Raw genomic sequence first — 14,548 nt, forward strand, 5'->3', positions numbered from 1 at the left:
ATAATTCAGGGGATTATCTGCCATTTGAAGATGAAGCTGGTTCTACATCAAGTAAGCAGGGCGAGAAAAGGAAGGAAGAAACTACACCCCTTGTGAAAAATGTTATCTCTGAACATTTCTTCCTTTGTTACTAAAGATATAAGCATAAATTAGATATAGCAGCTGATGTTGGTAAACTCCCAATCTATTGGGGGACACATTCTAGTACCACAGAGCTAGATGTGTCTTTAAAGAGTTCTCAGCAGATTTGTGGGTGGAGCAGGATGAGAAGCCCCTTCTCCAGACTCCTCATTCTGTGCCATGGCTTCTCCACCATTGTGCAATCCACATCCTGCCTGGATCCTCTGCTTTGGAAGTGAATGGGAACCAGAGAGGAAGGACAGTCCAGAGGGACAGGCCAGAGACAATCTCCAGTGTAGCTGGGTACCCTATAAATCCATGCATGAGCATCAAACAGCACTAGTTACAGCCAGTTTCACCATGGATTGCGTTCCTCTAAGCAGAAAACCTGAAAGGGGGTGGTGACTAATGACTAGGTGTTTCTCATCTTTCGGAGGTGTGAAAACAATTCATACATAAGGCAGTCAAATACATGTTTTTAAGAATTTTTTTCTTATTTATTGCTCTCCATCGTCTTCGGGGAATGGCACACTCTTCTCAATTTCTGGTCTTCTTTATTGTTAATGCTTATAATGACCTAGAATTGAGCCTGGCACATAATAAGTGCTACATAAATATTTGTTAAGTTTTAAAAGTTATACAGGTTCGTTATTTTACATGTCTACTCAATGGCCATGATTTGGGGTTTTTAAGATTTTTGTGCATAGATCTCTGAAATGGTAGGATTTTGAGAAATAGAAATATGAATGGAATTGACATCTAAGTGGAGATGTTCTACTTCAGCGTAACAATTCCACATCTGACACTAATTTTAAAATCTTTTCTCCCAAATGCCTGCTCACTACCTTGGCTTTATAGGCCGACCTGCCATCCGTGAGCATAGCTGCGTGTCTCCTCCACTTGAAGAGCCCCATGAGCATAATATAGTCAGTGGGAGTGCAGGACAGAAAAAATATACACTGCTTTGCACACAGCCTGAAAATCAAGGCATAAAAGAGGGAAAATAAATCAGTGCGCCCCATTCGGCCTTTGCATGCATAATTCATCAATAGAAATAAGTATCCAAAATGTTTTACCAGCGAGTGTAGGACAAGTTACTTTATTTTTCATTAATATCTGAATCGTAGCTCTACCCCAGACAATCCCAATATAGATAATGGGGACTATATAAGCTATATATTTAAGAGAAAGAAATATCAACAAGTTGTTGATTTTAGGATATATTTATTGGCTTAAGTATAGTCTGTCCAGTTTTAACTAATACAAACCAGTTAGCTGGAAGATAATCAAAATATTGGTGCCAAAGATTAGCAATGGGAATTAACATTTACTGAGCTTCCACAATATGTTGATCACTATAGTAAGCACTATCTCATTTAATCTTCCCAGTCATCCATGAGATTACGCTGTTTACTCCATTCACAGGAGAAGGCAGTGAGGTCCAGAGCAATGGAGTAACTCACCCATGATCACACAGATATTGAATGGTAGGGTCTAGGTTTCATCCCACATTTCTTGGATCTAAAATCTAATTCCTTTGTCTACTCCATGCTACTTCTCTAGTCAAGTTAACAATTGTATATAAAATAAGCCATCTATTCAAAAAGAGTTTCATGTGTATATATACCCATGCTCCAGGCTAGTAGGTCAGTGACTAAAAGGGCAGCAAAACGGTAAAGCCTAAATCTGACATCTAGTGACAGCTACTCACTCCTTCTTTGTTCTGCAAGTTCATCCAGCCCCTTGCAAACATTTACTACTTTACAATTCTCTCCTTCAGCCAGAAGGGCTCTTGGCATTTGGGGGTTCAGTGAGATGGTGGGTGGAGGGAGTTTTGCCTTAAAGTCTTTTATCTGCCTTAGATTGTCTCTTGCAATCCCAGGCATCCAGAGGAATCACAAACATCCAGAGATTTGCAATAAGTAAATACAGGGGGACAAATAGAAGACACAGAATATTGGAGAGGTTTCCTCTCGTAGTATGAAATACCACTTTCCATTGTTATGAGAGTTCTGAAAACACATTTCACCCTTTGTAAGTCTCAGGCACAGGTGTGCCTCCCCTGGGTCAGGGAAGGAGGAAAGGAGAAAGGTGTACTTCTCCTTCACTGTCTTAAGCTGGGAGCTCCAGGCCAAAGTTGCTGCTCTGCCTGTGACTCCCACACGGGATCCCTGCAGAGGCATCAACACTGCTGAGCCTTACTTCTGCTCCTCGATCCCAGGACAAAAGAGAAGATTGCAGGTAAACCGATCCTCAGTCACCGAAAGTCAGTTACAATATTACATGTGTTTTCTAGATCACAGTTTTAAAGACTGGAACATGTTCCACTGCAGATAAAAAAGTTATTACAGAATTCACCCTAAGTCCACTTCATCCCATGGTCTTTGAAGAAACCTATAGCTAAACCCTAGTTGACATTTAATTTAGTACCTGAACATCAGGCTAAAAAGGTACTGCTGATAAGAACACCATGTAAATTGCATTAAAAATAAAAAACTATGTATGAACTATTGCACGTTTAATATAGACAAATTTTATCACAGGTAGCTTTTTTTAATCCTCAAAAAATTAAACATGCAATTATTCAACTTATGAAATAAATACATTTATATCAACTTTGTCAATTCCACTGTCTTTTTTCCTGGTCTAGTTTTCCAAGATAATTTGCCTCTATATTCACATTATGAGCTTGCAGTGTCTGTACATAAAAAGCCTAATTGCGTTTTTTAACATTGGAATTTTGACATAATGATTATATTCATCTTTTGAGATGTTGTCCTACACGGAGTCCTTAAAGATTTTCAAATTAACTTGTTCAATTCTAAAACTCCAAGCATGATTATTTTACTTGAGAGGCAAAAAATGCTTGAAAGATGAATTAATAAAATTCCATCCCATACATTATCCTGCTTGGCAATGAACGGAGTGCTTATAAGAGAAGGATAAATCTAATTTAACATTATAACTCTTTTAATAATAAAAATATATAGATTCAAAACCTCTTCAGTGACCCTGTCTCACACAGTATAATTCCCTAAAACTTCTAAGTCACTCAATGATAAGAGGCTGATCTAAACGCTTCCACTGCATTAATCAAATACCAGGTCTAATTAAAAGAGCCATGCACAAAGCTTTTTCAAAATGTTGCTCAGGTATTGCAATAATTTCTGATCACCCAAGCCTGGAAGACAAATAATTAGAGCTGCCAGAGCATTCTGATGAGTGATGTCAGCATCTCCAAGTGACCTTCCCTCCACTAATTAATTTTCATCTTAAGAAAAGAGACCCTGTTGTTGCACATTATTAATTGAGTTCACTAAAAGATGCGCCTGATTAATTTTTGTTGATAATACTTGTCATTCTAGGCAGCGGCTGTAATCATTCTATTGGGTTTTATTTTTTTAAGTTGATCTAAGTCCTTTGCAATGTGACTGATATATCTGATACAAAATATCATGCATAAGGGCATATCCTATAATGTGTCTGGGCTATTTTTCATTGCAGTTGTTTGCCAAGGTAAAATGAAATGTCAGTGGAGTTTTCGGAGCTGTTGGAAACTGTAACTCTGGTTTGCCCTGGGAGCTTAGTGAGGCCACTAATTCTCAAGTGCCCAAAAAAGATCACTACACCCAACTTGCAGCCTCTTCTCAGGTTTTATGGTAAAATATCCCTTCACCAGAGAAAAACGCTGAGATCGTCTTCAAGAACTCTTCATTGCATTTCTGTTATTATCAAAAAGATTTCCTGCAACTTCCTTTGTCCTCGAGTGGGAGAGATAGCCCGCTAAGTCCTTCTAGCCTTCTGACCCTGTGTGAGTGGCACAAACTAAGCTCAGAACTTGGATGATTGCCCTATTCATTCATAAAATATTAGGATTAGAAAAAAATAGAGAGAGAGCTATATTAAAGTATTTATTTCATTAACCTAAAATTAAACAGGAAATTCACTCACACACCTAATGAATGTAAGCTGTAGTCTAATATGGGAACATTCGCATGTCATTGAATTTCAGGACCCTTATTAAAACCATAGTGTGTTTTCAGCGGAACTTTCTAAGTTTAGAGTTAATTTCTTGGAAAAATATTGTGTTTCAGCTTCTAAGTGAAAACATTTCATTTGTATTGGGAAAACAAACTCACAAAGCTTCTTAGATTGTAAAGGGGTCCTGCTAAGCGAATTTTGATGACTTAGTCTAAAGTGAACAAAAAATTCTGTGGATATATATGCTCAACGATTAAGAGAAAAATGCTTACTGAAATGTCTTTTGTTTTGCTGAATCTAAAATTTTGTAGAGGATCCTGAGCCTTTTTGAAACAGGGAGGGTTAGGTTTTATTATCCATGCTATATGCCACTTGCCTAGAAGTTTAAAGAAATTCATAAACATAGTACAGAAGGAAAACACAACTCTGTGTCTTAAGTCTCTTTTGAGGTAGCCTTTTCTACTGTGGTAAGCCTGTTTCTCTGTTTTATTTTCCATTGAGTAAATGCAAGGTGGCCCGAAGCTACCCAAAATCTAATACCAGATAAAGTTGCCCAATTGCTCACCAAATTCACACCACTCCATGAGCAGTCCTTAGTGGAGGGAAATGTGGCACTGATTCTCCAGTAGTAGAGTTCAGGCTTATGGTTATCCATCAGTAAAATCTAAATATCCATCAAGAATCAGGCATTTTGTATATTCTTAAGTCTGGATGACCTAAAGCTGTGAGATTCTTCACCTTGTCATCCCTGAGGAAACAGAAATAGAAAACCCTAAAATTTGGGGATAAAGGAAATTCTTTTGTGAGCTGAAAGATGGAGTCACAATGTAAAAAAAAAGAAGAAAAGCAGCATATATAGATAACCAAACCTGATGTTTCATAAGATCTTCTATTGTCACAGTATTTTAAAACAGAAAACAACTTTAGACCTCATCTGTCCAACCCCAACATTTCACATATAAAGAAACTGATTCCCAGAATTTTGATTCATTTGAATAACAAAGGGTATAATCCTTTGGATTTAGGAAAGCAGTAGAAAGAACAATGATAAACACCTATTTGTATTTAGTTAAAACATCTTTGTTTAAAATCATGAGCAGTGCATATTTCTCAGAAAATAATACTCAGTTGTTACAGAGAATTGCTGAAGTATCTTTGTGGATCACAACATATGTATTTATCGGTGTTGATATCTCTTTTACGCTATGGTACTAAGGGGTCATATGTGTCTATTCTGCTGTACCTATTGAAGTTACTGCCTAGGAAGTTATTAAATAGATCAGAGGGGAGGGAGCTGAAGGGGAAGAAAAAGGCAAGAGGAAAGGAAAATTAAGTGGGGGGAGAAGTGCATGGTCATTTGGTCCCATTTTAATTTTTTTCTCATTATTCTTCCGAATTTTAGCTCGCAAACCCAGAAAAGATTGCCTCCGTCTGATAGTTTGTGGGTAAGAGGAATGTCTTTCTATCATGAAATTAAGTCCAAATATTAAACAAGTAGAAACAAACAGAAAAAAAAACTGGGAAGGTTTTATGTTATAATATTCCTCATAAATTCACTTTGTGTAACTTCTATAAAGCGGAGTCTTACTGACAGCCAGGCACATCTCAAGAATTGATCATGTATCTCTAAGACAATGTAAATGACACATGTTATGGTATGATTTTTATCAGTGGGGAAAAAAACTAAGTTGTTTTCTTTTTAATTTGAAGAAAGCATAATGATCTTGGGGGAGCAAACTCTTGGACTTCAAGGGAAGGAAAGACAAATAAGTTCCTGGATATCTTCCCGAGGACAATGAAGACGAAAATGGAGTATTATTGCTCTGAATCTAGGTCAGTTTAACTGAAAGAATGCCGAGCCTTAGGAGGGGTCCTTCTTTTGAGTGATGTGATTTAAATCAATATGGAGAGATCATCTCTGGCTAATATATCTGACATTAATTTTCTAATCAGATTTCACCTATAGTCTGTCAGCATTCCTTTCAGAAATCATCAATATTTTCCGTGGATGAATACATCATAATCTTTTTACTTTCTCTTGTGACTTTATTCCGGTTTTAATAATATTGCATTTTCATAATTATATTTAACCAACTCAGAAATTGAAAAAAGAGGCTCTCCGAACTTGGATTCTGACTTTTAGCTATGTCATCACTCTTGATAGTAAGTGAATTCTTTGATTTTGTACAAAGAACACTTATTGATGTCATTGAATAGTGTTTGGTCCTAAGATGTATACCTATCTCAGCTAATTAACTTTAATTTTCACTACAATTTTTATTGACTGAGTTGTCCTCAAGCTAATGAATATTTTCCCAATGATTGAATGAATTTGATACATAGTCACAGTACATGTGAACATGACATCTCCAGACACCTGAAGGCATTCACATCTCTACACAAGGTGAAAAATATGCAAGCAGTGGGGCTCAGGGGATTGTGTTTAAGATCTGGGCTTAGATTAATTTTGAGAGTCAGTATGGCCAAAAACCAAAAATTACTCTGAGATTTGGAGTCAAACAACCTTTGGTTGGCATCTTCTTTCTCAGAGAGTCACTCAAACTCCAGACCCAATTTCTGTATCAATATAATATAAATACATTTTACATTTCTCTCACAGGATTGAGAGGAAATAACCAAAATAATGAATGTGAAAGCATCTAACCCAGTGTCTGACACACTGTAGAGCTTAATAAAAGTTTTTTTTACATCCAATCTAGTTTTGTTAGTTTACTTTATTTAAGGAAAGATTTTGCACCCCAACTTTCTTAACTTTGTTCTTCACACTGCTTTTCCCTCTCAAGTGAAAACAAAGAAATTGAATTCTCTGGAATCATACCAGAGCCCAACAATGTGAGCCTACTGGTTAACCTAAGAAGTGCAGCTTCTTCTTCTTTTTTTTTTTTTTTTTTTTTTTTTTTTTGTATTTTTTTAATTGGAGTTCAATTTGCCAACATATAGCATAACACCTAGTGCTCATCCCATCAAGTGCCCCCCTCAATGCCCGTCACCCAGTCACGCCAACCCCCTGCCCACCTCCTTTTCCACTACCCCTTGTTCATTTCTCAGAATTAGGAGTCTCTCATGTTCTCTCACCCTCTCTGATATTTCCCACTCTTTTTCTCTCCTTTCCCCTTTATTCCCTTTCACTATTTTTTATATTCCCCGAATGAACGAGACCATATAATGTTTGTCCTTCTCCGATTAACTTACTTCACTCAGCGTAATACCCTCCAGTTCCATCCACATTGAAGCAAATGGTGGGTATTCGTCGTTTCTAATGGCTGAGGAATATTCCATTGTATACATAGACCACATCTTCTTTATCCATCATCTTTCGATGGACACCGAGGCTCCTTCCACAGTGTGGCTATTGTGGACATTGCTGCTAGAAACATTGGGGTGCAAGTGTCCTGCCATTTCACTGCATCTGTATCTTTGGGGTAAATCCCCAGCAGTGCAATTGCTGGGTCGTAGGGTACTTCTATTTTTAACTCTTTGAGGAACTTCCACACAGTTTTCCAGAGTGGCTTGCCATTAGGGAAATACAAATCAAAACCACAATGAGATACCACCTCACACTAGTGAGAATGGGGAAAATTTGTAACAAGACAGGAAACAACAAATGTTAGAGAGGATGTGGAGAAAGGGAATCCTCTTACACTGTTGGTGGGAATGTGAACTGGTACAGAAGTGCAGCTTCGGGATGCCTGGGTGGCTCAGCGGTTGAGTGTCTGTCTTCTGCTCAGGTCGTGATCCCCAAGTCCCAGGGATGGGGTCCCACATCAGGCTCCCTGCATGGGGCCTGCTTCTTTCTCTGCCTATGTCTCTGCCTTTCTCTCTGTGTGTGTGTGACTCTCACGAATAAATAAATAAAATCTTTTTTTAAAAAAAGTGCAGCTTCTAATACTGATTAGTGTTGCATGATGGTGGTAGGATCCCAGAGATGCGGGGCAAAGTTCAAAACCCTTACTCAAAAAAAAAAAAAAACCTTACTCAGGGTCAAATTTGTTAGAGTTTGAAGTCATATATCAAGAAATATTTCATGTTCAACAAATATAGGGAAGGTTGTTCAGAGCTTTTGAAATGCCAAGAGGATAGGGAAAGAAAAGCCACTGGCAGAGAAATGTAAAGTAACAATTTGACTGTTTTTTCAACCTGATTTGGAAAAAGAGTTTTAAAGCTTAAAAGGTTGGCAAGGATCATGATGATCTATGGTAGTTTAACTTCTTAAATGGGATTTCACAGACCTTACTAAATTTTGACAAATCTCACATCATTTGATTTTTTAAAAAGTGTGTTTGACCCAAGTTTTTTTAAATATCTTTATATTTGACCTAGAAGGCCCCTTCAGCTTAGCCTCTCTTAAAGATACTTTTGACAGAAAGTTAGCTTTGGCTAGTAGCCACACCACCATAAGTTTTGACCTTGAGTGTGCTCCAATTTCTGGTAGTATTTGAATAAGTGACTTTTAGGTGAAAGTAAGAGGTCAGGAAATAAAGTACCTGAATTATCAGGATTGATTTTTATTATTTATTTTTTGTTAATTGCCTGTGCACTACCCCTTCCCCTCCGATTTAATACTTTCTGAAAATTTCCTTCAGTTGTAGGTCATTAACAGTAATTTTAATGTAGGTCATGTCCTATTATAACAAATTCCAAAGACTTGTCTGGACAAAGTGATAGAGTGGAAAGAGCTTTGGGCTTGGAATAAGAATGCCTGCATTCCCTTCCTGGTTCTGCCACTAACTAGTTGAATGAACTATCTTTGACTTGGATGAGATGAGATGATGACAATCAGCTCTCCAAGTCTCACAGGGTCTTTATAAGGGTTGAAATAAGTTCTTGCCTATGAAAGCATATAGAATGCTGTAAAATATTGCACACATAAATCATTACACTAATTAAATTATGCATTTGATTTATGTTCTTGAAAATTTGAGGATCAAATATTGTTTCAATAAATGACTCTTGGAAATAATTTCATCTTAAATATATAACTAAAAAATATTTGTATTCATGGAATTTAGGCTATAAAATTCAAGGCCAATTCCTAAAATAATTAAATTCTATAAAACTAACCCTGTATAATAGTAAGAGCCTCCTTATAGGTCATGCTGCTTCTATCCTTGTCCACTTAGAGTCTATTTTCAACATCTGCCCGAATGATCCTTTCATTATAATAAGTCAGATCATTTCACTCCTCTATGCAAATCTGTCTGATGACTCCCCCGTCACTCAGATTAAAAGCTAAAGTGCTTACAAAGGCCAAAAGGACTTAATATGATTGGGTCCACTGTTAACTCTCTGACCTTATCTGTTACTGAGTTCTCCAGTTCCACATTCCCTCCTTGGGATTTCCGTGTTGTCTGTTCTCTCCACCTGGAACATTTTTCTGCCTGATGTGGCTAACTCACTGTTGGCATTCAGGTCTGTTCAAATGTCATCTTCCCAATTAGACCTACCCTGACCATTCTATTTAAAACTGTACCTCTTCTCCTCATACTCAATACACTTACTTTGTTCTAATTTTTCCTTTTTTCTATGACACAAATCACTTTCTAACATACTACATAATTTGCATATTTATCATGTTTATTGTTTGCCTCCAGCCACCATAATGTAAACTCAACTAGGAAAAGGATTTCATTTGTTTTGTTCAGTGATAATAACCCACGGACTTCAAACCGTGCCTAGGTGATTCGGTAAGTGCTCAAAATAGTACTCATTGAAAGAATGAATGATATAATGATGATACCACATAAAACTTTGTTATTAGGTATGTTAACTTCTCTGGCCCATTCTTGTGATTGACTATCGCCATTTACAGGATATATGCAAACCAAAAAAAGGTGAGAAATGTGACTATAAAAAGAGAATGAAACTATCCAGCTCTTCTAGACACAGAATCCATGACCTTGGAATCTCTTTATACGCTTTTGAACCAATGATCTTAGCAGGATTTTCTTTGTCCTAAGTCTATAGAACATGACAACATTAATCTCTTAGTAAATTTGCATAAAATTTGCAAATATAATTTCATGATCTGTAAAACCAAAATCAAAGTATAATATAGCAATTTCATTGACTTAATCTTCCAGGATCCTATCAAGAAAGTAATCAGATTTTCTTATCATTATTTATTCTTTTTAAATACTCACTACTCATCATTCTGCTATTATTATCTAGAAGTTGATTAGTAATTTTCCCCGTTCATATTTATTTCAACGTGCTAGTTGAAATTAAACTAATTGTATCTAGCACCTAGAATTACTTGACTTTTTCATCTTTTAAACCCACAAGACGTTGCTTTTTAATTTATATTTAGAAATCTATAGTTTCATACTGATTCCTTAAAATCCAATCTGTATTGGCTCAATAGTTCCACTTCTTGGGCATTTTCTACAGATGGGAGAGTTAGTATCTATAGTTAGAGCTGTGTCATACCTCCCTTCATTAACACTGTGATTTCAGTGGTGGCAATGGTGGGCTTTGGTTTACTGCTCCTAGAGTGTCAGTCTTCCTTTCCAATTCACTACTATATATCAAAATCTTGGTTCTGTCCCCAAATTTCCAATATGAAACCAGAGCATTCAGTCTGAGCAGATCATTATACATACTGATGAGAATGGAACCAAAGAACCAGAGACCGTCTTATCAACAAGATCGTGATCCATACCATTAGCAACATTGGACCTCTTAATACCATACAAGAATATGAAACCCATTTGTGCATTGTGCCATGAAAGTTATAATTTATTAATTCAATCACTTAGTAGTTTATTTTTAAATACTCTAGCTTTTTTCTGAAGGGATGGGGAGGGTGGATGGCTGAGCAACAAGGGCACCAAAGGGTTACTAAACATTTCCTAAGGATTTTCATTTTTCTTACTTGTAATCTAAAACTTGAAATTTCTCCCATTTCTCTTTTGTCTTCACTAACTGTGACTCCCTCAAATGTAGTGCACTCTCTTTGGTTTTTAGGGGAATTGAAATATTTATCAAAATTGAAATGAAAGATAAACCTAAATCTAACTTGCTAGATGGCAACTATATGTCATATGTGAAAAAAAACTGAAGTATCAAACCTCCTTAGTCTGTTTGTGTAAACAGACCTTTAAAGATTAAAAAAAAAAAAACACACACAGATTCCCTAGTGTTTCTTTTTTCTTTTTTCCTGTGTATAACCCTAGTTGTCTTCTAAAGCTTCAAAATGATTATACAATATCATTCCATAAATTTGTTTCCTAAAATTTCTCCATTCCCTTCATTAGTCTTTAAAGTTTCATTATTTGCTTCCTTACCAGAATATATTTCTCTAGAAACATTATATGGATATTATCCAGGTGTGCTAACTCCAGGGTCTTGGATATTGTCCAGCTTGAACAATTAGTTAAAATTCTCTTTTAGTTTTAACCAGATGTTATAGTCCTCATTTCCTGACCTAAAAGGCTCTTTCAAAATATGAAGAACTCTTAAATACTTGTCCCATTCTCTTTCTGAGCTAGCTGCACCTTAGTGCTAACTTAATATGGTCTGATACGCAGTATATACATATAATTAGTGAGGTTTATACCACATTTGGAATAAATCAGGCTTTAAAAATACTTTAAATATGAGAAGGCAAGCATTAATTAACAAGAACTTACAAATTATATATTTTTACTTTAAATCTCCTTTTGCCATGGTTTTTAGTTGACATCTTAATTGCTAAAGAAAGCAGTATATTTCTAAATTCCAGGTAGTTTCATCTATTCCATGAGACTGATGTAATCCTCCTGATGATAATGTCTCCTAGCCATTTTGCATCTTGTCCAGGACCCAGTCAATACTGTTATACTGTAAGTTCCCAATTTATATTTACTAACTTGTAGTACGACGAATGGTGGTTATATGTTTTCATATTTGAAGAACCTTGAAAAGCCACCAGCACAGTTGAATTATTTTTTTAGCCCTAATAAACAATATTAGTCATCCATGATCACAACCATTTGATCTATTTTCCCTCTTAGTCTTTTATTTCCTGTATTTAGTTAACTCCTTACAGACCCTAGGGGACCCAAATTAATGCAACTGTGCTGGCTTGTCATTGGTCACTGAAATTACCAAAAGGGAAGCTGCCAGAAGCCAGAGACAGTTGATGGGCTGAGGAAGATCCTCTAAATTCTCAGGTCTGAACAGCCAGGAACAAGGGTGCTGAGTTGGATGGAGGAAAGAGAGTAAAAGAAACATTTTTAAAGTCCAATCAAGGACGCCTGGGTCGCTCAGTGATTGAGTGTCTGCCTTCAGCTCAGGTCATGATCCCAGGGTCCTGGGATCAAGTCCCGCATCAGGATCCCCACAGGGAGCCTGCTTCTCCCTCTGCCTGTGTCTCTGCCTCTCTCTGTGTGTCTCTCATGAATAAATAAATAAAATCTTAAAAAAAAAAAAAGGTCCAATCAACTGATTTGGAGAAAAATCCTAAAGATGTGTGGTGTGTGCAATAAGCATCTGAGAGAAAATACTGGCCGGAAGCTATGCTTAGCCATCCTTGTTTCTTACCTCTAGCAAATATTGAAACCAAATGCTTAGGTCTTTTAAATACAGCCCTTAGGTTCGTGGTGTTCTGCGTTTAGATAAAAAGTGAGTTCAATATTTCTTTATTAATTTTAATGGTATAACAAGAATGGTGTATCATTTTGACATAAAGAGTTCAAAGTTACTATGCAAGCACTCTTCCATTAATCTTTTAAATATATTTGCTGGGTGAGCAGCCAACATCATCCTGCCTAAACAGATAAGAAAACAGAGAGCTGGTGATAAGGTGACTTGTTTAAAGCTTTGCAACAAATCAGGGAAAGAGCCGGAGCTCAAGTTCCCACCCCTGCCCTGGGCCGCGTGCGCCTCTACTGCCCAGGCTCTGGAGAAGAGCAATAAGCTGATGCTTGGGAGCTGCAAATCACTTGATAAAAGAACCCCATTCTGATCGTTTCTCGAATGTTCAGCAGAGAACTCCACAAGTGAAATGTCTGCAGAGTTCAGAAGAGAATTCCACAAGAAATGTTTTTTGTCATACTATCAGTATTTTGAGTTGTATCCCTCGTGTGGCGTCAGCTCTTAATAATCCAGAGAATAATTATCCATTTGTGGCTCATCAAGGCCCCTTTCTTCTCCCTGCTTCCTGCCTTTGGGCCATTTCACTGCTCATTAATATTTGCATCAGAGGCTAGATCGGCTGCTTCGCTATGCTGGTGAGTCTAGTGAGAGGTTTGGTGGGCAAAGGGAGAGAAACCATGGAATTTTGTGTAAGACTTAGTGATTCTCTTAAGGTGTAATCCAGCCATACTAGACCAGGTGGTTGAACTCAGTAACAAATGATACCGTCGTTCATTTGTCAGGGGAAGGTCCACTCCTTTTTGTCTTCGACTCTGCACATCTACTTTTCTCTAATTCTATACCTGATGCTTATTATCACAGATAATTGAAATCTGACAAAAGACACAATCATCTGTGTGATGGATTTTGGCAATATTCACGTCTTTAAACTCCTGCATTTCCCACCCCTCGTAAAGAAACCTCCATAAATACAGCTTACATGTATTAAGGAATAAATGAAAGGTGTGCTTGTTCCGTGTTCTCTGCGGGTTGGTAGATAAAATATAGCAATCAGCACCCTGCCACCACTCCCCCCTCAAGGATTCTCTGTGCTTAAAGAGCCAATGCTGGTGGTGGCAGATTAGTAAGGAGTCGTGATTGCCTCATGAATCAGGGTGAAGCTTCTCACAGGTGCCCATTGGTTTGATCTTCCTGGCCACTCTGGGAGGTTGTATATCTTTTGTGATTATCACTCACAAGGATATCCTTGAAGGAAAATAAGGCCGCCTCACCAGACCACAACCAAATGAGACAAACAAAAAGCAGAGACAGTAGAAGAGGACAACAGAGAGGATTCTCTGAGAGTCTACGCAAATAAAATGGAGTGTGTTGGTGAACTCCCTCGGCTGCCACTCAAAGCCCTATTCCTCGAGCTGTGCTGACCGCATCAAAACAATGCTGCTGCATAAGCAAGGGAATAAACAAAGCAAAGACCCATTAGCTCTGTTTCCATTAGACACGCAGAGGGCAAGAAAAAAAAAATCAATAACAGGCAAACAGAAGATAAAATTGATAGGAAAGAAATGTTAATTTTAGAGCTTTAAAACGAGGGATTGCAAACAATGGCATGCAATAAAACCTGAAAAACTATTTTTAAAACTTTCAAAAATCATTTACATGGGGAAAAAGAATTCTAGCAGGAACATATACAGCATATTAAACGTTAGTGCATTTTTAATGACTTGTCTTAAACAAATTATGCATGAGATAGATTACACATCCCTCACCCACTTAACAAAAAGGCATACGCAGGAACAAAAAACAAAACCAGGTGGCTTTTAAAAAGAAATTAAGTGTATACTTGGTGACTGAT

The sequence above is a fragment of the Canis lupus genome, chromosome 22 (genome assembly GCF_011100685.1).
Source record: "Canis lupus familiaris isolate Mischka breed German Shepherd chromosome 22, alternate assembly UU_Cfam_GSD_1.0, whole genome shotgun sequence".
In the NCBI taxonomy this organism is placed as follows: domain Eukaryota; kingdom Metazoa; phylum Chordata; class Mammalia; order Carnivora; family Canidae; genus Canis; species Canis lupus.